Source organism: Mastigoproctus giganteus, chromosome 7, assembly GCF_048544385.1.
Source record: "Mastigoproctus giganteus isolate SK-2022 chromosome 7, ASM4854438v1, whole genome shotgun sequence".
NCBI lineage: Eukaryota > Metazoa > Arthropoda > Arachnida > Uropygi > Thelyphonidae > Mastigoproctus > Mastigoproctus giganteus.
The window spans coordinates 87,452,898-87,479,407 of NC_143581.1; the positions used below are offsets into that span (position 1 = coordinate 87,452,898).

The window sequence follows — 26,510 nt, forward strand, 5'->3', positions numbered from 1 at the left end:
CTAAAAAAAAAAAAAAAATGTTCTTCATAAAATATATCAGGAATACAAACAAGTAATTAAATATAATGCCACTTTCTGGAATAATCTGGTCAAACTATGTATTTTTAACAATTTTTTCTTTGATGGAAATACTGTTTATCACAGATTCAAGGTAGACCAATGGGTAGTCCGGCTTCATGTATTATTTCCAATCTGCACCTTTATTGGTTTGAAATTTCCTTTCCCCAGGACGTATATTCTTTAGATATATTGACGACATACGCGTGTTTAATTATCCTAATTTTCTTGAGGATTTTGGCTATCTCTATCCCCAACAAATTTTGTTGAAAAAAAAAAAAAAAAAAACCCACAATTCTTGCGACCAAGCTGGTAATTACCTGGACTTGGATATAAGCATTAATGAAGGGTCTACTATTATTAACGTTTACATTAAACGTGATACCTTTTTTTTTTTTTTTTTTTTTTTTTTTAATTTACGATTTTAATATTGCTATTAATAATATTAAAAAATTCTACCTTAAACTGATTGAAAAATTTATTTCCCTTATCTTACCTACAATCTCAAAAAAACATTTCCTGATCAGATTTGTCTCAGTCAAATTCTCAATTTAGCTTACATCTTATTATGATCCAGTTATATTTGGATTCATCCATTCTTGGAAAAAAAAAATTACGTTCCTTGCTATGCTAATAATTTTTTCTCAGTTAATTCCTTTTCCCTGTATCATTTGTTTGGCCGTGTATATTTTGTACATAAACACACTTAGTTGCTGATTTTTTTGGTTTTTTTTATTACGGTGGAAACATACCTATGAATGCAATTTGAAGAATGTTTGTACATGAATACTGAACACTAACTTTCTCCACTGGGTGTCTTCCTATTATTTTATTACTTATTTATTACTTTTTTGTAGTAGGATAATGCATCTTATTGGTGATATTTCAGCCACTGTGTTTGGCTCGGACGCCGGTCTAAATTATCGCTCTTATTGACATTCAATTCAGACTACTTTTTCCTTACTTTTATTTTACTCAAATATTATTTAGATACGTTTTCCTCCCACGCACATTTTTGACCGCTTGAGATCACTACTATCATCATCCTTAAATAGTATACTTTCAGTGAAACCACATGGTTCTTTTGACTCTTGTGATTAGTTTCAATCATATAAGGTATGTTCTCCTCTCTTAACTGTTTCGTTCATATTTTCTCTAGTTTTTCATTATCCATTACTATCCATATAATACATTTATCTACTGCGTGCTACATAATTTTTCTTTTCTCACTAGCTATTGTCTTTATATGCTATAATTACCTGTATCACGTACTTCTTACGACTATTCCTACCACGTGCTGCTTCCAACTCCTGGCTAGATTCCTATGTTAATAGTTCTATGTTTTAATTTAGTTCTTTAGCTGCCTATATTTCTTTTTTGCTCCTCTGTCTTGTCAACCATAATCACATTTCAGCTTTATATATTTTCCTTTATACCCATCTTGTTACTTCTATCTTTACTTTGTACTATTCTAAACTTTTAGAGTTCCCTCCCTTTTTCCCTTTACTCGCTATGACATGCACTTATATTAGAAACAGAGGACACTATATTGTCGTTTTTTGTGCAATTCTGGTTGACACTTGAAGAGATGCTAGGATTGTGTAATGTGTGTGTTTAAAATGTATTATTTCTTATCTTTTATTATTATTCTTTTTACTTTCTTATTTTGTAACTATACTAAGTCCTCTAATGTTTTCATTTTTTTCTCTTTTCAACAACTTATATATATATCTTTTCAATAACTTATATATATCACATATGAGAGAGAAAGAGAGGAGGAGCAGGAGAAGAAAAGACTTAAAATATATGGGAAAAGAGTAATAAATATTATACAGTTGTAATTAAACTGAACGGCTGAGTTTAGAAAACGTAAAATTGTAGAGTTTTATTAAGTGTTCTATAAAGTTATAATCTTAAAAATTAATTGATAAGATAAGAAGATATCTATATTTACTTTTCGCTTCTATTAATCCCAGATAAAGAAATACAAGTAATTCAAGTTTAAAAAGGAATGCGCTTGAAATGTAATGCACTGCGTACATTACCAAACTTATGTTTTTATAATTTTCACCTGAAAAATAACTCTGATTTAAAAAGTCATTATTAGAGAATTGGCTAGGATTTCCTCGGATTGTAAATATTTAAAGTGTGACAAGAGTTGCAATATTATTTCCTCGGCACCTTCAGAAGCAGTAATCAGAGATTAAAGCATTTTCGAAATAGAGATTCAACTGATTTTGAGTTTTCAATTTTGCTATAGAGTTAGGCAGTACGTACTTCTTTTTGAAATCACTGGATTCTATAGTTTCTATCGAATATTCTCCTTTATTTATTTATTTTCTGTTAAAAATGAATAACCAATGGCCATATATACGAAGAATTTTTTTCAAGGCAGTTATTGCTATGTATTTAAAATGCATGCCATTCTTCATTTTAAATTATATGCAATTATGTTCTATACCTATCGTAGCGTGAAGCTTTTGTCCTAACGTTCCTTAGGTGGCACAAGATTAAAATATATATTTTAAAGTACTTACTTTTCGTGAAATAAGTTACCTTTTTTTCTCAGAGTAACTTTTAAAGAAACTTAATTACATACTTAATTACTACGAGCCAACTAATTTAACTTAACTTTAATGGCTTTAAAAAGTATCTTTCCCATGTCCGATTACAATATATATATTAATTCTGCAGGACAATTTTAGAAAGCGTATTAAACAAATTATTTTGGTAGAACTATTAAAGAAATTTCCCATGATTGTTTGCACAAGCTATTTAAGGAAAATAATTCTAACATATCGCTTATGGTGACTGTACTGTGAAATTCCTCTAAACTATCAGAATTTAAATTTTTGTGGCTGTTTTTTTTTAATGTTATTTATTTTTGTAAAACTAATTTTGTTATTACAACGCTATTTCTTAAGCTCGTTATCAGACATCCCCTTCCTGCTATCCCCCTCTATCCTAACTTCAAAAGCAACTCAACAGTTGGCGACATCAGAAACATTTTGGAGATCCAAATGACCCGCGCACCTCTTCATTACCGAGGTGCTGACCTTCGCACGGTCCGTACTGCGAAGACCTCGACATTTCTCATCGCAACGACTTCCTCCACTTCTTGGCATATGGTTGCACTAGAAACCTTCCAAATTATAGCGCTCGAGCTTCATAGATGCCTGAGAAACAGCAAACCCTGGTATCAACTCTTTCACGAGGGAACGTGTTTGCTTGCTAGAATTACTGCCATCTGCGGAGGTCAATCAGGATATTTAAACACTTCTGGTCACGATTTTCGTAAATGCCACGGCAACGTCAATTTCTAGTTTGTTTAAGGCAGAGCGCCCGACAGCCGTCAGAAGCATTTGTTGTCTCCAAGTAGCTATGCTGGGTCATTTGGCACTTGGCTATCAACCCTTCCCCCCCCCTCTCCCCTGCGTCAGCCCCTCATGTAATTGAAAGCTCAACGACTGCAGGTCATGAGTTATGGATGTTCGCACGTATTTCGTCCATTCGTCCTCAAGCGGAAGGCAGGACCGAAAACACCGCCGTCCATTCTTCGAAATTCCCCACTCCCCTCAACCACGGCCATTATTATCTCCTTATTATAGGGGTGAGTTGGAAGATCGTCCACCAAGGAGGACAAACCTATGGTTACGATCAGGTCTAGTTAAGGCTGACCGACAGTATCCGCTGCCAGCCATAATGTGTGGGCTGGAATGGCGCGGGTAGAGTGAATGGGCAGTACTGGGAAGCCTCTTTCATTTGTCAAACTTAACTGCGCATACAACACTCACATATGAGTAGCGACAGTCAGGTCAGGGATGTTTGTTCTTCATATTATTATAGGATTCATAATGTCGCCCTTCTGTGCGACACTCTGTGCACGGTAGTATACACTTGAAGAATAGCGGTGCATGTGCATCAATCCATTAATGTTCATAATCCGTTAAATTTACCAATTCGAAAAAGGGTCGAACAGATTTAGCCATCTTGAATTGGTAACTGACCTGCCTTTTTGATACGCCCAGCCTTCCTAACTTTTAAGAAAGTCAGGACTGTCGTGTACCCTAAATAAATTAACCCTTAAATATTTTATCGAAATAATGGTATGCGATATTAAAATTATTAGCAGTTACTTTACTTTTATTCATTTTCTGTTGAAATGATTTCAGGCAGATAGCGTTGCAGTTAACCTTAGGATGCGTTTACACACAAGAATGGAGTTTTAACGCATGCAATAGATAAATCCAGCTAAGACTCGTATGGTTTCCTAGCGTTTGTGCAAATGCAATGGGCAAGAAAATCAACTATTATTATCCTAGTACGTAAGCATATAATAACATTGATGTGAAATATGTAAAGCTGACATTACTTCTACTGAATGCACATTGTTTTGTGTAATAGTTAACGTACGGTACTTTACTTTTTAGGATGGCGTTATCTATGTAGTAGTGGGTGTGGCTTCCGCTCAAACGTGGTTTCACATTTCATCCATTTCACTGAACAAAATCATTGCCATACTCGTCGACCCAAAAAGTGAACACCCCACACGAAAGAAACCGACTGATTAGAGGAATTAATGAGTTCACTTATCACAGGATGAAATTATTTTCCTTGAAATTGGTAGGTTTCGCCTTCGTCAGCTTGGAGCTAATTCACTTCCTTCTGTCATATTCCGCGTAACAGAGAGGGAGAAAAAATTAATTGAAGTTAGGAATGTTGCTTGACTAGTAAGGAAAACCCACAACTTTTTAATGTACTTGCGTTGTCCCTCTGCCCTCCCCTACCCTGATATGTTGCTAGGAGACAATTAGTAGGTGGCATTCCATGTCAAGCTAATTGATTTTAATCGCACCTCTTTTCTCCACTTTAAGCCGTAGATTAAAGGTTAGCTCTCCGCACGTGGACTGCAAGTTTTTGTTGCTCATTATCCAAGATGACAGCTTTAGAAGCTGTTTTGATTAGGTTGTTATACACACGTGCGACTAGTACTTTAGGTGCATGAACTGTCGCTGTTGACAGAGAAAGGAGTCCTATGTGGGGTCAATCAATACATCCTCTAATGATTCAACGTCGTGACTGTCATTTATCGATGTACTCCAATGGACAGTTCAGAGTTTTATTGTTATTCCTGCCCTTTTTGCGAAGAGGTCATCGTGTGACATTCGTCTCTCTGCTAATAAGATGAAACTTCTTCCTGTTCGACTACTGACAAAATGCTTTTCCTTAATAAGTTTCCGATGTATAGTAGGCCTATCGATAAGGTTGATGTGGAGTACTGTTGCTGCCATTCTCAAAATCTGTAAACAATATTTCTCTTACGCTTTCACACGGACACACACTCAGATATGAATTAAGGATTTAAAGTTAGCTCAATTTAAATATTTGTAAAAATATTATGCAGTCTTAATTTTTTTTTTTTTTTTTTTTTTTTTTTTTTTAATCAGACTTATACTGATATCCTTTTTTTATTGCAATACTCCTCAGCGGCTTGCTTCTAATGTTGAGACCTGTGGCCCTCGGCAGGAAAAGACAGCTACTGTACCTATAATTTGAGAAAATAAAAACAAAATAAGCTAAGTACGTATTTTATAACATTGCAGAACAACTGAATCATATTTATCAAAAAAATTAGCATTTTATCTAACTCGAACCCCTAATAGTTGACAAAAAACCGAATGTTGCTTCACAAATACTAAATATATATATTTGCTAAAATCCAAAGCTTGCAAACATTTATATACCAATTCTCGTTGGTTCAATTATTCGGATGCCGCGAGTAATTTCGAATGTTTTCGAAACTTTAATAATTAGCAGTGATCATTCTTAATATTTTGGAAAACTCTTCCGAAAAGTTTAAAAACCAAAACGCTTTCCGCTTTAATATAAAGAAGTAAACTCAGAACAGCATTCCTGCCCAATCCTAACACACAAGGATTTACAGTATGCCAGTGGCAGGTAATCTTTTGATTTGGGCCTAAAAGAAAAAAAATTGTCTCCGTGACTTCAATGGATTTGTCACTCGCTACATTTATAAAATGGTCCACGTTTGAATTCTGTCCATGATGCATTGAAGGCCAACAGTAGTCAGTGTGCAGGTATGGAAAACACCGACAGTTAATGCAGGTTAATGTATATCGCTGTGCACTATACGTTGCGATTTGAGAAAAGGATAAGGACAACATTCAAAGAAAAAGTTCGACAAAAAAGCATTTTAATTTAGAAGAAACACGTGTAAAATAAGTCACCTATATAGAATATATTCATTATGCATACTTATTCAAGTAAAGAAATAATATTATGGCTATTGAATGTCGTGTTCATTCCACATGGAAGTAAGGATTTGCTGTTGTTGTTGTTTGTTTGGTTTTTAGGAGCATTAGCAACTAAGGCCATATTGCTCTGGGATATGCGGTGGTCATTCCCTGACCTTTCCGCATCCTCCATATTTGGTGGTGACGGGCTTGAACGCCGGTCTAATCAAGAAGCGTGTGCTATGCACTGCTGCTCCTTCCCACCTGGCTACGGAGGCGCCGTAAGGATTTGCACCTTACCTGTCGAATAGAAACCTTCAAATAGTAACCTACATTTCCAGTCACACGTTTAAAATCATGTGTCTGGAAGTGGAGGTTTTTCCTGTATCTTGTTTACATCCATGATTTCCAAAGGTGCATAGTACATCGGATCTGTGACCGTTCGTACAAATTTCTAATGGATCTTTTCAGTTTAACTAATTGAAACGTTGCAGGTGACTAAATCTACAACAGGGTGTATGAGAGAAAATGACAGTGCACAATTATTATTCGAAAATTGACTGATTTCATCTATGATCAGATTAAACAGGAGGTATCTTCACATTGCGTCAACAATGCAAAAATGAGAAATTTTAAAGAAATTAGATATTTCAATATATAAGTAATTTAAATGTCTGTTACGAATATGCCCTTGTGGGTTACATCCTAGGGTGTGTAATACGTTGGTCTTAAATTTTTTCTTCATCTTGATAGTATAATATTATAAATGTTCGTAAATACATGTCGGTGTATGTAATTTGAATGTTTTGAAAGAGATTTGCTCTTCTAAAAATTGAGACGCGAAGTGGTTACGAGGAAAAGGCTTTAGGCCCGTATTGTCTCATCAGTAAGAACTTTTTATGGGCTTTTTATTACACCCCGTCCACGTTGGCTGGTCGCTGAAGATGGTTTTTCTTGTAACTCTGGATTTTCATCCAGCAAACGACTATAGACTATACGCAATATACTGATGGATCGTAGCCTTAGCTGCGAAAAATCAGACAAACAATAGGAACACCACGAGATATTCGTATAAGTGATTTTAAAAAAATCCAATTTTAACATTTTCTAGGCTTACATTTGACCTCAACACAGCAGATAAGCAACGCCGCAAAACTTTTTACCAGATTTTGGCAAGTTTTAGTGGAAATATTTCACGAAACCTCATTCATAAATCTTTTTTAACAGCTTGTGAAGTCATCCTCTATGATCGATTGCACAGGATCATCATTTCTTCTCACAAATGCTCAATAGGGTTAGGATTGGAGCGCTGAGTCGACCATTCTGGAGATTCAAGTTGTTCACTTCAAACTGAATCATTACACATTACGCCTTATGGCAGCAAGTGGTACCCTGCTGAATGGACATCCATGTAGTTTCTTATTTTGGAAACTACGTGGATGTCCATACCCTTACACTGTAAAATTCCATCAGCACTGGAAGTGTCTGAAATAACACGCTAGGACAATACACTCAGTGTACAAAAATTAGCCGTTCATCGTTATATGATGAAAGAATCCCAACACTGTCACTTCCACGACTGTACTTCACAGATGGAATGATGCAGTCAGTATGAAAGTTTTCTTCTTCTTATCTCCAGAACCAGATTCGTTCATCATTATTCAAACAGCGTACGCGGCGTGATTCATCACTCCAGAGAACACATGCATTTTCCAATGTCGAGTATTGACTATTTGTGATCATGTGTCTGTTCACAGCAATTCGTCCATGGAAATAATCTAATGCAATTCCTTCCATACGTTCATCGCACTAACCGTCTCTACGCTACGCTCATGGGTGATTTTTCTTCAACTGTACTTGCAGCTGCAGAAACATCCTTTAGTAGGCACATGTGATCGTTCTGAGACCTCTGTCATTTTTCCACGGTTCAAGTTTCACATCCCTTTTCGTCTTTCACTTCCATATGATGTTCTGTAGAACAGTCCTCGTTAATTTAGAGCGTAAAATCCGTGTAATGCTGATAAATAGGTGAGTATCGCATCCTTCGATGCGATACTCACCTATTTGTCTACGTTCGAACTCCGAGCTTCGCTGCACATGACATTTCTCTTGGAAATGAGCGAGATGCATTCTACAGTTTAATTTATATGCTACTGTAACGATTTCTACATTATAAGCATAATCAATAGTGATATTCTTTTTTTAACATAAAATTAGCTTCCGACAATGTGTCCATTCAAACACTGCTGTATATATTACGGAATTATTTCAAGGCAACCGACTCAAATCTCCATCCTCCGCAACCTCCTTAAGGAAAGGATACTCATTATAACTCACTGTCTCTACCAGACCTGAGAACTGTAAGAAGAGGAGTACCACAAGGTCTTGTCTACTACGCTCTTATGCTGATGACTTGAAGCTGTTCGTAATCTCTGATGACATTAAAAGCGTTCAAGAAATAAATCACATTACTGATGCACAAATTAATGAACTTGTTGACTATTTACATATGGCAGGGCTCCAACTAAATCAAAAAAAAAAAAGTCCTCCCAAATATCTATCACCAAGAAGCTGAGGGAAAATGATATACAAGCTGTAATAAATGGCAATAAAGTCATCAAGGTATCATCCCACACGGATCTTGGTCTCACCTCGGATGAACACTTTACTTTCCAGGATCATTTCATATATACAAAAAAGAAAACATTTGCAGCCTTCTGGGCGATCCGCCAGGAGCTTGTTGGTTGTCAGAATACATACCTCATTTGCAAATACATTGAAAGGTGCCTCTCGCCCATCGCTTTATATGCATCTGAGTTATGGTCCTCAGCTCCATCAGGTATTGCAAAGAAATTCCTGGTGATTGAATATTGGGTTCTGAGGTCGTTGAACAGAATAACCCATTCACCATCTCTAGATCCATACTACATGCAAACATGAATATGACACCATGGAAAATCAAAATTCTGTAAAAGAACTTCATCACTCTTGCCAAGCTCCTTACTAATAGGATAGATTCCCCCAATGTCCAAGAAAATCACCTCAGCATCAACAATCCCTCCTAGAAAGCGATATACTCTTAACTCTTACCAACCTCGTCTGCCTTAGAGACATGTTCCCAGAAAATATTATTGAACAGTTCAACCTGCTGAAAATTGACCCCAACAAACTACTGGATGACAAGAAATACAGGAAAGATATCCTGGAAGACTTGCATCGAAGCCATTACCTGCAATGAATCCTGACACGATTGTGTCACTCCATCACATGCCATCTGTGGGCGCACACATTTAGGAACTCTTCTACTTGAAGACTTTTGCTGTATTTTTAATAACTGAATTCATATTTCAAACTTAATTTTCCTGTGTATAAATGTTTAAACTTAAGTTATCTCCCTCATGTTAATATATACACTTAAACTATATCAACTGAAGCAGGCAAGTGCATTGTCAAACCGTCATTCGTCCTTTTAATGTATTATGCTTTTCTGATTATGTTTTTATAAATCTAAATATGTTTTTAAAATTCTATGTACACCCTTTAGCCAGCCAGCTGTATAGGGGTGAAAGCAAACTTAACAATAAACGGAATAATAATAATAATATTATTATTATTATTGTGATTTAGTTATTTTATAGTACCCTAATAATTTTGAAGACAGCTTATTAGTTAAACGGAAGTGATGGAAAAATATATATTACTTATATATTTTTGATTAAAGATTGTTATAACAGATAATCTTGCGAAAAAGAGATAATCGGACAGTGCGTAAAGGGAAGTAATGATAATTTCCTGTTTAATTCACTTTTTTTGATTAGTGAACACGGTCATGAGAAGGAAGCTCCGAATATTCACTATATGCAGTACTTCAATGATAATGGAAAGGAATACGATTATCAAACGGGTTTTTACGTGAGCTGTGAAATAGAAGTAATAGAAATATTCCTAATTTTACAAAATTGCTCTGGTAAATTCTAGTAAATTCAACTTTGCCTAAATTCTAGGATCTATGCAAGCCACATAAATAGTTCATTAATTTTTTTTTTTCCATTTTTTAAGCAAGCGCTTGGGGGAATATATATATATTTTTTTAATTTTTTTTTATGAAAACCCCAAACACGAAATGTGTCAAAACCTATAGTACTTAGTACCGTGCATGGGTTGAAGGAGAAGTATGGGGAGAGGGGGATGCCGGAAACTTTGCTCTAGAGACTAAACATGGGTTTCACCACTTCAAGCCTCCAATAAGCAAAGTGCTGGTATTTCACCGGTTGATGAAAGTCATCTACCACCTCTGCTAACTTCGCAAGATTGCCTGTCTGGCCAACACTCACTATATCCAGAATACAGTGAGTATAAGAACACAGATAACCTTGCGGAGATAGCAGATATATTTCTTCTCGTGCGCCCTTATTAAAAAAAAATCGGAAAAGGAAATTATCACTACTTCCCTTTTCGCACTGTTACAAGCGGTGTTTCGGGATAGGAATATCCTCCGTATGCTCTTCATTAAAAATCGGACAGTGAATATACTTGGATATTCCTGGAATATCCAATATACGTGCTTGAGCGTCTACAGAAAAGGGCAACAAGATTGGTGAGGGCAATGAAGGGATCCTCTTACCAAGAGAGGCTTAAGTTCTGCAAATTGCAGTGGCTGGAGACTAGGCACCTGCGAGGTGATCTGATTGAGGTGTATAAGGCCTTGAATGGGTTGAGCACGCTGAATTCTGACGGGATTCTTCCACTTGTTCAGATTACGAACTTAAGGGGGCATAAATTCAAATTAAGGAAAGACAGATGTAGAATAGATGTGCGGAAATTTGCCTTTAGCCAGCGGGTGGTTAATTACTGGAACAAACTTCCATCTGTCGTTGTGGAAGTTGATTGGTTAAATAAATTTAAGGAGGAACTGGACAAACATTTAGAGAGAATTGTTTTGTAAATTTTTTTTTTTTTTTTTGGCTGATGCTGAATAAGCTCATACACTTGCTTTCTTGCATCACATGCCACTACTACTACTAGTGCGTTAAGACTCGTAACGATAATTTCTTGCTTCGTTCACTCTTTCGATTTTCAAAGAACGGAGATTATATCTCCTATTCCCGCAAAGTACTCTGGGAGCGTTAATATATCTCAATCATAGTGGAAAGAAATTCGCAAATACAATTATCAAACAGGCTTTTACCAAAGCGAACTGTTAAATAAATATATAAGAATTTCCGTTTATGCTCCGAGACGAATACATGCAGAGGAGTTCACAAGGTAGAGAGAATACAAGAACATTCTTCCGTATTTAGTAGCCACGCGGGCTTAAACCACAGTCACTCGAAGCGCCTACACTTTTGTACTCTCCCACTCGGCTAAGGAGAATATGAAAAAAATGTTCATGTTTATACTTTGACACGACAGAGGTCAGAGGAATTTACAATATCATTAATCGTATTTAGTCAGATAATGAAACATTCGAACGTTTACCAATTCGCTTTGGTAAACAAAATCCGACTTTTGCTAGAATGTATATATTGATTTAAATCTGAACAAAATTAAATTCAATGATTAATCATTGAATTTATGATATATTAATCATTATTATAATGCAAAACTTATTTTACTTTTCGATTTTCTTTATAAGGTTACTCGGGAATTTGCCAAGCCGTGACCTGATTTCTGAAAACAGTTGCTCATATATTTGAATGCTATCAAAGAGGAAAATTTTCTTCTTCAAGGAACTCCATCAGTCGTGAAAAATATTTTGACATAGCTTATAGAAATTCAATAATGAAACATCACTTATTTTTCTCATTATGCTAGGGCAGCTTTGTAGTTGAATCGGCTCAAACTGCATGTATTCAGGAGCCAAGCCAAAAGACAAGGCTAAGATATTCATGCTTCTTTTGAAATCTGTCATATCATTGGATTCTTCATTCAGGAACTGTACTTCTTCAAATGCATCTGCACATTTATATTTCTTGCAAAATAATTCTTTGTTCCCCTTTCTGTTCCTTTCTAATTGTATGTTTATCATCGGGGGGGGAGGGGAAGTATTTTTTTGTTTCCCTATTCGATACCCTCTACAAACTTCTTTACCTCATGCGTCTTTTGTACAATACTGTGCCATCTGTTCAATTTGTATGCAGTTTCTTCTTCCGTTATTTTTCAGACTTTCACTTTACTATTGGGAACCGTGATACAATTTAAAAGGTTGGCTGTGACTGCACTTATATCTCAATTTTACTGGGTTTGAATCGTTTGTAATTGGATATTATTAACTCCCTACAACAAAACCATCAGTATTACGCCACCTAACGGCCATCTACGAAGCGATGATGGTCATTGGTTAAGCTTTAGCGTGAGTGTTTGTGGCGCCAATAATCATTAATCAAGATTCCTGACAAAACATAGGGCGCTATATTTGGGCCAGCTGCAGCATTGTCAACAAGTAAGGAGGTAACTTGTAATTTCTTGAACAGTGTAATGATGACAGAGTTGCTAATACCTGGTTGGTAGAGTAAAAATAATGCCCAGGATCTGCAGATTCATGAAGTATTCAATCATCCCTAAGCACAAAACGACTGATAGGCTATTATTTAAGCTCTGAAGAACCGCTATAAATTTAATATTCGTTACTTTACTTTAAGAAAATAATAATAATAAATAAATATAGTTCATATATAGTTGGACCGTTCAATCTTTTTTTGGCTGGGGATCAAAACAGATAAAATACCGATGGTCACGAGCCTAAATCTTGCTACTAATTATGCATTTTTTAAAATGGAATTTAATTTTTGTTTAACGTTTAAATTTAGAGTTAATTTTTTACATTAATACTTAAATACCAAAATCCAACAGAACAATAACTAAATGCAAAAACCAACTCGCATTATTATATAACAATGTTATTTTTATTACATAGTTGTCATAATATTGTTAAATATTGAAGATAAAAAAACATCAAGTGAAAGTTTTAGGAGTAAGTTTGATAGATAAAACTGTCATCCAAGTTTGAACAAACTTGAGTGGGTACATGCCCAAGCAAATTTGTTACCAAATAAGTCGGCATTCAGTTGTTTAAATTCCTACTGAATTTAAAAATTTAGCTCTATATGTTATTTTATTAATTCAAAAGAAACTCGAAGTTGTCATTAGGGTTTGTCGGCAGATTAGTAGCAATAAAATTAAAACCACTATTTGGCAGTGATTGGAAAGGCTGATTCATGCCAAATTTAAGAGGATTTATTATTGTTGCGATTTTTATATAAAAATCTTCCATTTCTCCATTGCCGAGTTTGGCATCACTTGTCCTCTGTGAAAGAATAGTAGTTTCGTCACTTTCGCATCGCCTCATTTGGAGAGATCTGCATTCGGAGACTGGAGAAATTCTTAGAGACCTCTTCCTGAGCGGTCCCGATCTCAGGTGTGGTGGAGGGAGTATAATTTACTCCGTAAGTTATTCCGGTTTGTTATTCTGTACAACATGCAAATCGGCCCGTGAACAGGCACAATATACCGAGTGCAATATGGCCTCAGAAAAACCATATAAGTAATAGTTTATAGCTCAACAACAAAATTCACTTACACTTATAAATTTAGTTTTGATGTCGACACCTTGTAGCATTCAATTTTCATCTTCAACTTGGTCCGGGCTTAGGTCTTTTAAGACCTGTTCCGTTGTAGCAATTGATCTCTTCATCGTTGTCTTGGTCGACCCACAACTCCCTAGCCTGTAGGTTTGTAGTTAAAGGCTAATTTTGGGATCCGGTCTGGATTCATGTGGCTGATCCATTTTTCTCTGATACCGTTTTATGTCATTTACTATGTTATCTACTTTTAATTTCTCGCGAATATCTAAATTTCTTTCATGATCTAGTCTTGTAAAGCCTAATAATGGTCTTAAAAATCTCATTTGTGCTGCTTCTAGTTTTTGTGTATTTTTCTTATTTATGACCCAAGTCTCACAGCTGTAGAACAGACGGCTGATTTTGAAGTGATGTTGTGCAGTCGTAATTTTGTTTCAGATGTCATATGTTTTCCGAAGTGGCGTTTAATCGTTCCGTTCATTTTATTATATTTTTGTAGTTTAGTGTGGATGAATTTCCCTTCATTTGGTATTAAATTTTTCAAATAGGTGAAATCAGATATTTGTTCTATTTTGTCATCCTTGCCGAGCATAGCATTCAATTTTCTTAAAGTCAATAAATTTTAACAAAAAAAATATCCTAACTGCAAATGATAAATCGCTTTTCTATAACTAGTAGCCGAAAAATAAAATAAAAAAGCGCTAAAAAGCACTGCTGAATTGATACTGCCACTTTAAAAACAATTATATAGGAAGGGGCAATAGGCATCTTCAGCGTGGCAGGATTAAGCACCAGCCTGCCATATGACGACGTTGGCAGTGAACATGATAACTGCGTTGGAAACACGCATTCAACAAGTGATAAGGAAGAAGTGTGCGTGCGTATCTGCTCGATGCGCACGCACACGATGTTGTAAATTAGATTCTACTTTGTTCGATTTTCAATTGCAGATTAGGTTGTATCTTGCAATGGATTTTCAGTTGCAGATTAGTATTAGCCATATAGTGCAAGGAAGCTACAGGCTTTTGTTGCACTAGCCAAAAAAAAAAAAAAAAAAAAAGAGGAGATAAGAAAATATAAGTTATGCGCTTTCCTCCTCACGTATCAACTATCCAGTTGGCCTTTCAATTTCTTCAAACTGTCTGCTTCAACTACCTGTGGAGGCAACTTGCTTTAATAACCAAGAACTTTCTGACTAAAAAAACTTCCTACAGTGTAGTGTATACCTTCCCCTGTAATTTGAATTTATGGCCCCTAGTTTATTAGAACCACTTATTTTAGCTTTAATTCATATAATTATAACATTCTCGAAGTTTTAAAATGTTTAATCTCTCTCTCTCTCGCCTCTCAGAACTACTATCCAGTTGCGTCTTTCGTATTAGATAATACTTCACACTTTCCCTGAACTCCTATCATCCACTCTACTCTATCCTTTCTATTTAATTTCACAACAGATTTTCTCCCCTTTCCCGTTTAGAGAAGTTTAGTTAATTACCTTTAGGCGAAACCTTAAGCTGTCAGGAAATTAAATAACTCTGCAGGCCACTCAGAGTAGTTCTATGAGACACGTGTAGCTCGCGAGCTATGCGTTGGGAACCTTGTTCGTCAGATAGTATACATACACTGCTATGGGACTCCAGTTCTCTCAGTCGTTTTAGGATTTTCGGAGGGAGACTGGAGCAGCTTACTTCGAAACTGGAGGAAACACTGGCTGAACTAAACATTATAATTCTTTGGTATTTGAATTTGAACGAGCTTAGCGATTGGATTATAAGCAGAGAAAAAAAAAATTGTTAAAGTATATGTTTTGAAATGTTTAATCTAAATGGTCCGGACAAAATTCACTTCATTCTCTCTTTCGCCCTAAGTATTCTTCTCAGGAAGAGCCACTCGTAATTAAGAATTAATAAATTTAAATGCACAAAGCTGTGTTCAAAAGTTGAATATTTTGTAAAAGAAGTTAGATATCATCAAGAGACAGAACGCCGCATTCCAAGCTTTAAATTCGTTTCGGTTCATATTTTGCTGCAGTGTGCGGTTTTTGTGGCTCTTAGTTCTCAGCAGATGTAGTACCACAGTTTTACGAAAATATTAAGGTAATTTCCAAAGTGTGATGTTTGAGTGACGTACAAGCTTCTTGGCAACGCCTGAAATTCTCTAGTTTTCATTGTGATTTATCCATACCTTTTGTCAAAATATATCAGAAATCAAAAGGACTGGAGGAAAAAGGATTGTAGTTTCATGGAATTCCCACCAGCCAATGTTCAATAGGTTTTAGCAACTTGTTTTATTCACCCAATGTGTGGATAAACTACAGGTGATTCAAAAGACACGCAACCCGGAGTATATTTTCAGTTTTATTTCATTTATTATTCTAGACATAATTTTTAATAGAGGGCATAATAATAATCCAAAGTGTCCTCCTCCTCGAATTGAAGCACGTACTCTTTTCTGCGGTTTAATGAGACGATGTAGTGTTGAATATTTACTTTTGAAATCTATGGTTAGATAACTTTTAATTCTTCCAGCGTGAGGGGGCTGTTGGTATGTGTTTAGTGTCAAACAGCACCAGGGGTTTCCCCCATCTCCGCGTTTCTTTCATTGTATGTGTACCAGTTCGCTGGGAAGGCCAAAGATTTAAAAGTGTGTAGATCTTGTAAGTACAGTGTTGTGTATCGTTGTTCGTCTGTCCATTTAGCCGCTGGACCACTGCTGAGGCCCAACCTTGCCCGCACTATCGCCGTGGAGGCAAACCAGGTACACAGTAGTTTAGATATTATTTATTCTGGCAGTTCCTGCCACCTAGTTTCCTGAGATTTCCGTGGCTAGGACCGTAAAAAAAAAATAAAAAGGGGGAAACGCTATAATTTGGTAGCCAAAAATTGTGTGAGGTTCAATTTTGCACGATTCAATTTTGACGTGTGGGACGTACTCTGGTGTATAGGTAGAGTTGGGGAGGGAGACTGAAGACTGGGGGGAAAAGACAAAAGAATGGGGACAATTGAGAAGACGACCCCGGTGGTCAGTGGGGCCTGCCCGGGCCCCACCAGAGGAAAGGAGGGAGTGGAAGGGAGGGGAGGAGAGTATAAAGTAAATCGAGACAGGGAGCTCGATTTAGATCTCCAATAAGGCGCTTTGTAGCAGAGCTCCACTGTCAACTCCAGTGGTAAGCGTCGAGCCTCCGCAGATGTCCAATCAGGCAGTTGTCGTTCATGAGACTCAGGTCCGGTCCGTGCTGTCTTGAGTGAAGTCCTTGCAAGTGGTAGTCAGGTCCAGCGTTTGTCGCATTTTCATCACTCTTGTCCGTGAAGTGGAGTTTACTGGCCGGGTCTGTTGGTCATTCGGTAGTCGTGTTTCAGTTAGTCACATTTCATGATGACTTGTCGTGGAAATGGAGTTCACTCCGGGCTTCGTTGTATTCTGTGTTCAGTCGACTCCGATTTTGAATCACATCCGGGGATGGGTATGTCTTAATGTGGTCTGCTCTGATTTTCGTGAGAGCATCATCCTATCCTATTGTGGTCAGATGCCTCCGTCAAGGCAACAAAGCCGTTTCTGCTTGGGTTTGTTGCACTGTAGTTTTCATGGTAGCAGGTTGCTTTCTATTCAGGTGGGTTTAATGGTTGTGGCAGTGTCAGTCTTCTTGTGAAGAGACTTTGGGCATATTTGGAGAATGCTTTGTAGGTGATGTCACTCTCTAGTATATCTGGCTTTAGGGATAGTCTGCGCGTGTAGCACAGTGGTATCGTCACCGTCCTCCTCACACCGGGGTGGAAAAGGCCCGGGTTCGAATCCATGGCTGAGTTAGTCGGTCTCAGGCGTAGATAGCAAGGTCCCCCCCCCAGAAAGTAGGGTTTTTCGTCCAGCAAACAGACAAATCGACCATAGAACACACGCAATTAACAGACATAAGACACAGCACTGCAATGAACTTAATTATTCAGGTGGCCTAAATATAATAGTTTGGTCTTTGTCTTTAGGGATAAACTGTAGCTCGGTGATGAATAGACCACGGCGGTCCTCATAGAGCAGGCAGTCATACATCAGATGATCCCAGGTCTCCTGTGAACCACATGCGCAAGATGGATTGTTAGCTATTCCCAGTGGTATCGATGATAGCGATGAAAGGGTAGTGCAATTTCCATTATAAATCTGACCTTATAGAGAGATAAATAGCTTAGTAATATAGCGAAATTTTCAACTTCCAAGGACTTGGAAAGAATTAAAAAAAAAAAAAAAAAATTGTTAATGGGTTCACAATACGATATTTTCACGATACCTACGTTTATTCCTACGGGATGCAAAATACGTTTCCACGATTTTTTTAAGTTTGCACCGACCGGCAAAAACTTACGTAAAGTTGAATTTCCGTAAGTCGAGGAGTTCCTGCTGTTGTTAATTGGTTTTTAGGAGCATTAGCAACTAAGGCCATATTGCTCCGGGAATATGCGGCGGTCATTCCCTGACCTTTCCGCGTCCTCCGTATTTGGTGGTCACGGGCTCGAATCCCGGTCTAATCAAGAAGCGTGTGCTGCGCATTGCCGCTCCCGCCCACCTGGCTACGGAGGCGTCTTATAGGAATTCCTGTACTAATGAGTAACTGAAAGCCGAACGAAAACAGCACCTATCAGACATCTGGGAATTACCGATGGCACCACTGTTACAGTCGGAATAGAATTCCATAAAATTGGCTTCGATAAATTAACACTTACATTTTGGGTTTTATAAATTCTGAATCGCTTTGTACTTATTGTTGTTAGTGTTTAAAGCTAAGAAGAGCCTCGCCTCATGCTAGGATCCAGTGAAACATTAGTTATGCTGGCTAAAAAGTCCTTCAGACAAACCTAGCAAACACCAGATGTTAAGTCAGTGGTTCTCAACCTTTTTTTTAATAACGGCACCCCTAAGTAATTTATTTTATTTTTCTGCACCCCTACTCAATTTGCTCAATATATATATATATATATATATATATATATAATATTAAAAATATATATGTTATATGATATTTATTACAATAATATAATTATAAAAATTACATTTCATAATGCAAATTATATATATACAGTATAAAATTTTATTCTTTATATAGAGGTACTAAGCAGGTGGTATATGACTTTCATCAACCGGTGAAATACCACCACTTTGCTTATTGGAGGCTTGAAGTGGTGAAACCCATGTTTAGTCTCTAGAGCAAAGTTTCCGGCATCCCGCCTCTCCCCATACTTATCCTTCAACCCATGCACGGTACTAAGTACTATAGGTTTTGATACCTTTCGTGTTTAGGGTTTTCATAAAAAAAAAAAAAAAAATCAATTATAGATCACCACAAAATTAAAAAGATACTGTACACCTTTTTATAATGAAATAAACATATAAATTAAAAAATAATAATGTTTAAATAACTTAAACCCAAATTACGTGGCACCCCTGGAATGTTGTTGCGGCACCCCGGTTGAAAAGCCACTATGTTAAGTACTGAGGTCGGCAAAATAAGATCATATATGTTAGAGTATACGTCAAGATAAAATGACGGTTAGGTTACTACATCTTGAAATCTTACATTTTACACTTTTCTGTAGAGGCGCCTCCGTAGCCAGGTGGGAAGGAGCAGCAGTGCGTAGCACACGCTTCTTGATTAGACCGGGGTTCGAGCCCGTCACCACCAAATACGGAGGATGTGGAAAGGTCAGGAAATGACCACTGCATATCCCGGAGCAATATGGCCTTAGTTACTAATGCTCCTAAAAAAACCAAAAACAAAAACAAACAAACCTTTCTGTAGCTTAACTCTTTGCATCGTAAAGCCTAGTTTATGATTAAAACTGCATACCTATTTCCATCATCTTTCACGGAAGACAGCTATACTCTGTTCACCCTTACTATAATCCTGGCATAAACAAATATACTGTATGTCATAGAGTACAACTCTCATCGGTCAGTTGCTGAAGTGCAGTGATATTTCAGCAACTAACCAATGAGAGCTTAGTTGCTGAAATATCACTGCACTTCAGTAACTGACCGATGAGAGCTTTACTCGAAGTTTTAATCTTATCCTCTTGTTACAACTAAAAATAAATCGGCTAATGCCGAGGCCTCCGTAGCCGAGTGGTCAGGAGCGGGAGTGCAGTAGCACACGCTTCTTGAGTAGACCGGGGTTCAAACCCCTGACTGCTGAATACGGTCGATCTGCCAACCCGCACTGGACCAGCGTGGCAGATTATGGTCCATTTCCCTCAGCATGAATTGTTGAGGAGGCATTCATCCTGCAGTGGGTTGATAATGGCTGCAGTTTTTACAAAACACTTAACTAATACTTTTAAAAAACATGTACAAATTAAGGATAATGAATAAATAAAATAACCAGTTATGAATCGGGATCACGTAAAGACGATAAAATACAGAGTAGCGTTTGAGACAAAGTGCTTTTTATCAACTCATAAGGCGTATACAACCTCTCAATATATGAATAGCGTTGATAATCCCTTTCATCACAAACTGAATCAAGTAAAGGGCAGAAGATTGCGCTATGGTACATGATAAGCTATAAAAAATGGCAGTTCACAATTGGCATTAAATAACTTATAGAGGTCTATTTTCATTGACAGTGTATTTGCTGGAAACATTCCTCTAATGGTAACGAGGTTTGTAGAGATGAGACATTGGTAAAGAACAGTTAATGGAGCTTTATTTACAAAATAAAAAAAATATATGAAATTTATTTAAAATATTACCCAAAAGTTTTAAAATACATCCATTTATGCACAGTATATAATTTGAACCCTTTAAAATGTACTTACAGCACAATGACAGATTAAAATATTGCATAAAACAATATAATAGTTCTTGTTTATACTTCGACACGACCACCAGGTCAGAGAAGTTTACAATAAATTATCGATACCAACAATAATCAGATCAACATTAATATTTAGCAGTCACAGGCTTGGACACCGGTCACTCAAAGAGCGCGCGCTACTGCACTCTCGCTCATGACCCCTCGGCTACGTCAGGCCTGATAAACATAAAATAAATGCATCCTGTTGTTGTATGTTCGCTTCGTAATTATATTTTATTCACCTGGAAGCGAGGTTCCATTCTTTTCATGAACGAACAAGTCAATTTTAATTTTTTTATTACTTTAATCATTAAGTGTTTTCAGAATACATTCATTTCGATCTCTGGTTTCTTTCCTCGGGTTTTTTCTTTAAACTGTTTATTTGAACATAGATTTCAGTTTGAATATCTAGAAGTTCATTACAAACCTGATATATATTGGGATGAGGGGTGTAAAACTGTTAATTGGAGAATGGAAGGATTTCAGACAGTTTGTCGTTGTTGGTTCACATGAAGGTTTTTTTGTCCCATACTTCTTTAGAATAAAGGGAGGAAGACTTTTGCCACACAGTTGTCCAGAATGGAATCAGAAAAAAGACATCTTTTGTCAGAACAATAGTAATCAAAATGCTAAACCCGTCACCTACTTCATGATAAAAATGAACTGAGTGCACAAAAATATTTCAACCATTGTCCCATTTCTGTATTTTGACTGTAGTGATTCCTGAGGCTTTTGTCCTCCTGTATTTTTCGATACCGACACTGCCCAAGATGGAATCGACAACCTGCTATTTGGCATTCTGTAAGCACGTTGAATACTGCTGAATGAATACTTTTTTTTTTTTTTTTTTTTATTTCGAAGTCCAAATGAATTTTAGTAAGTTTTATCTCATAACCAGTAAGTTCCATACAATGTGGTCCACATGTCAGTGTAAGCGTCATTTTATTTTGATTGCATAAAACAGTAGGTTACAGGTAAGTATAAAAACCGTTCCTCCATGCATGGGGAGTGTACAATGGGTGAAAAAATTTTGGGAATGAATAAACGTACCATCTCAGAAACGTCTCTTGCGTTTCTTAAAATTTCCACGTTTTCTTTTTACTGATAAATATGGGCGTACTTCGGTTCCAATACAAAACCTTTCGCTCTTGCTGGTAAAGGACTGATTTTGTGTGTCATACAGTTTGAGTTAAAGCATCATTTAAATTTTTTGGCATTTTTTTACTTCTTGCATCATATATTGCTTTTCTTAGCAGATGAAGATCGGAGTGTACAATATCAAAAGAATATTGCTTTAAAGTTCTCTTCTAATCAATTTGCTTAGCCTCTCATCTAGATTTTCCTGTGCTTTTCGCTTAAGAACCGAACTGATTTTTATGCATTATTAAATTATCGGAGAGACAGGGTGATTGTGTTCCTGTGTGCACGACAATTACACCTTTCTTTTCCTTATCAACAGCGACATTTAATTTGCATTTCTGTTAGTGCACCGAAAAATTAAGCTTCCATTTTGTGATGGTTTTGTTTCACTAATTAACACAATTTTCACAAAATTTATAATTTTCTAGCAGAATGCAACACCGATTTATGATTAATTGGTAGTAAAAAGGATGTAGTGCCCAATCATGTAATGACTTGCTAGGTTTTTTACCTAGTAAGTCATTACCTATTTTATAAAAGGATTTAGTGCCCAATCGTGATATGCCCAGGTGATACTATCTAAGATGTGAGCAGCATGACCTCATCCCTTAAAGATATTCGCATCACTGACCGTTCTCGCAGATTCCTCTAACATTCGTGGCTCGAAGTTCGCCATATTTTTAAATCGGATCCAACGAAGGACCACAGATGCATCCCATCATATACTCTAACTCTATAGTTTTAAAATGCGCGAGCAGCAACATGCTTTATGTATTCCGTCCTGTCGTGGCTGGAACAGAACTGCAAAACATAATTCTGGCTGGCACAGCAGGAAGGACAATATGCTGAAGATTTGGGGACTGCGCAAGGCTTTGAAGAGGAGTTGAATTTTTTCAGCATAGTCCGCTTTAGTAGGTAAGCGAATCTGTTTTGTAGAGATAGAATACATCTGAACAAAAGTGATTCAAGGATCTCTACCAATATCATTGTGTAGTTCAGAAAGCCTGCTAATTAGGGGAACAGGCACTGACTGTCTTAGGCCCAGGCAAACTCGGTATATGCCTAAGGCCTCCGTATTTTGATGGGGGGGGGGCTCAGTAATACCCAATAGCGTGATGCTAGTGGCGCTTTTATAAGAAACACGAGCGCTCATGCTCATGTTCCTTATAAAATATACTTTCAGATTGCATTGTTGTAGCTTCTGATCAAAAGGGCGTGCCTCCGATATGTTCAGATTTGCATATTATTTCCTTGGAAATACTGTATAAACAAACTTATTTACTTTATACAGTATTTACTATAATCCTAATTTTGGATTGTAGCGTTTATTTTTATTTTTCATTATTAAAGTAGGGTGTAGGCCCCTCGGAAAATATTTTGCCTATGGACCAAATACTCCAAAGATAGGCTCTGGGATATGGGTCAAAGTAAAGATTGCACACCTCTCAGTTTTTTTTTTTTGTTGTTGTTTGTTTTTTATTTTGGTGGTTCTGAGAGACTATAAAATGAATGAATGTGAGATTTTTGCTTCTATACATTGTATATAATTTCAGAACTATTGGACATAAGTTCAAATAGCGGGAGAACGAGGTTCAGACGGGATTGTAGAAAGTTTTATTTTAGGGTAAGAGTTGTTAATTACTGGAGTAAGTTGCCTTGTGGAACAGTTGAGGTGGACAGCCTTGGAGGAAAAAAAAGGGCAGTTAGTTAACTAACTAGTGGCTTGTTAGTTACGCGAGGAGGGAAAACATCTAAGTGGTTTTGTTTTCTTCAGTGATGTAGCAAATGCCTGTGGCTTCCTTTCACTATACTGTACTGTATAGTTAATACTAATCGACGTCATATTTTGTCGCCAGGCGCTGACTGATTTTTCATCTTTTTTGTTTCTTCTCCCTTCCCTCTTCCTTGAACATGATTGTGTTCCGATGTATTATTATGTGATGTATAATAGGTCGTTATCTGGATTCTATTTATATTGACAGGCTTCCATATGCCAAATGAGTTGATAAAAAAGAAAGAAAGAAACGTACTCCGTCTCCATAAAATACATGAGCTACTTTGTTCATGTATTTAATTGCTTTTACTTTGTCAGTTCTTAACTAGTTTTTCGTGATTTTTAGATATTTCTTATCCTACATTTGTATGTAATTATTAAAGTATCATTTACATTTTTGTACTTAGTCTGTTGTACGAAGAAGAAGATTAGATTACTAACATTTTTACTTCGTATTACATCAATCCACTCCCCCACCCCCCTCCACAGCTCAGTACAGATGAAGGTACGACTCTCCAGATAACTGCAAAAAAATAATAAATAAAATAATATTTTCATATGATGTAACTATTCTCGAGTATAGGTCTTTTGGAGAATTCTTGCTTTCGGAAAATATTCTTTTGAAAGTATTCCCTACTTGCATCACTCTATTTTCTTAATGTATCAAAATACAGTACGTATTTCACCTGAAAGCTACCACAACAACTTTGATGTATGAGAAACTCAGTCGAACACTGAAACCTGCAGGGCAAAACACAATTACGGCCAGGCTTAATCAAATAGCCCCAAAGGTTCAGGTCTCGTAACTGTGCATTTATAAGACGTACAGTAATGAGTGTTTCTGTCTGTCTCTGTAGATCCCTTTTTAAGATCACCAATGACGAGGTTATTTATAATCCGACCTCCATTGAAAAAACCCCATAAAGAGGACGCAACATCCATCTACTCTTAAGACCTCTTTCTTCTGGTCGTCCCTCTCCGTTACCCTCAAGTAAGCATCAGACGTTGCAAGTTACCATCGAAGCGTTTCTCTCTAACAACCTCGTGGGTAGCCACTAACCTTACTACGTGAAGGAATCCTCGATGCCTTATTAAATTACGGTGTATTGCACCCGATCCCACCGACAGTTTTAATCGACGGCAAGATTTAAACACGTCTCGTCTAGAAACAGCGTTCCTCGCAACCTCCAGAACCACCCTGAGGTTTACCTGTACTGGATGCCGGAAAGGATCAAAGGTGCAAGTGGGTTAAACCTTGATCTACGACTGCTGTCAAAGATGAAACATGTGTGTCGAAGCGCGCGGAAGTCAGCAAGGCCCAGGGTCGAATGCTGCTAAACAAATCACTTGAAGTCTCGCACCACGTGGGGTTTAGCCCTCCCCTCTCCATTTACCTAAGCCAGTCTTAGCGATAATTCTTTAGCGCCTTCTGACTTCTGACAATTTAATTATTTTTGCCGCCTCAAGCCGTCGAGATACACTATTGCCAAGACCCCTGAAATAACCACGTCCTCTCTCTTTTAGTCCGACCCGTAGTCACGATCCGCAGAATGCCAGTGCAAAGAGTAACGGTAAAAGGTGGGAAGAAACATGGAACTTTATGAGAGAGGACTAGTTCCGGAGTGATAAGATGACAGCTCCTTTGTTCCTTTGCATACCGTAAAGATCGTATAAATCTCCATTTTTCTCCCTTTGATAACTTTACTTCAAGAAATAAAAGAGAAAAACGTTTTTCTAATAATGTCTTTATTGTATAAAGTCCGTTTTTAATTGAACCTTATCACACTTTTCATAATGTCTTGCTAAATTCTAATCTAAAGAATACACTATAGCTCATTAAACGTGTTCTATTAACGAAACTGAGTCTCAATATAATTTGAAAAATTCGTAATATGGCAGGTCATAACACACTGAAACAAATGACCATGATATCACCTTTTATAATAGCCTGTATAAAATAGGGAAAACCGTAGAGGAGAATAACAGAATAAGTTACATCCGTGGTAATAACGAAAGGCTTGCAAAATTTGAAAATACTGTGTATAATGGAGTGTTTGTTTTTTGGCAGTAAAATTGATAAGGCCACGAAGTGTCAGTGAATCGTATTTGTTAACTGTGTGATTTCTCTGGTGGCTTTCGTTTTTTTTCGGGATGAAAAACTGGAGTTTTTGGGAAGGCGAGGTATACAGCCCTTTCCAGAGGTTGAATAGCTCAACCTTGGTGAGAAGGGGAAAAAAAAAAAAAGTCCATAAATTCCTCCCGCCTTCACAGGATTCAAGCTCTTTCCACATGATGTAGAAGGACAGCAATTGTAAACCATTTTGTTACCAGGAGAGCGACCACTGAAGTTAGAACACGCTTGTTTGTGACACACTGATAAAGTAATTACCACTGAACTGAACAGAATATTTCCTAAACTTGTAGTACCGTGACGAAGCTCGCGGCACACAGTTTGGAAATCAGCGTTGTTGAACTCTATTCCTCAACGTTTTTATAACGTAACCACTATACTGGAGAAAAAAAGAAAACCACGGTGTCCATCATTTTAAAAATTGTATTTACAGATCAACGATTCCTCTCTTATTTAATCATTCAATTTTTCATATGCATATTATAAATAAAATCTGCTCTATCTATTACTATGTTTTATTTTATTTTTAATGCGATCCTTGTGCTTTATCAAAAATTTTGCGACCTGAATTTTTCTCCGTTGGGTTGCTACCAACAGGATGGGAAATATTAAAACGTCGCAAACTTTAATTTAATTTATATAAATACCTTAGGTTCTCATAGATTAAAGTTACTTACCGTAGATACTCGATTGTAAGTCGAGAAATTTTGCACGTTTTCAAAATCAGAAAGTACGG

General features: G+C 36.9%; 1 protein-coding gene across 1 annotated transcript in view; it reads left to right on the forward strand.

Annotated features, from left to right (window-relative positions):
• LOC150083049 (uncharacterized) overlaps nt 1-26,510 on the forward strand; it is a 396,000-nt gene that overhangs the window by 134,537 nt on the left and 234,953 nt on the right. The gene's annotated exons all lie outside the window — the stretch shown is intronic.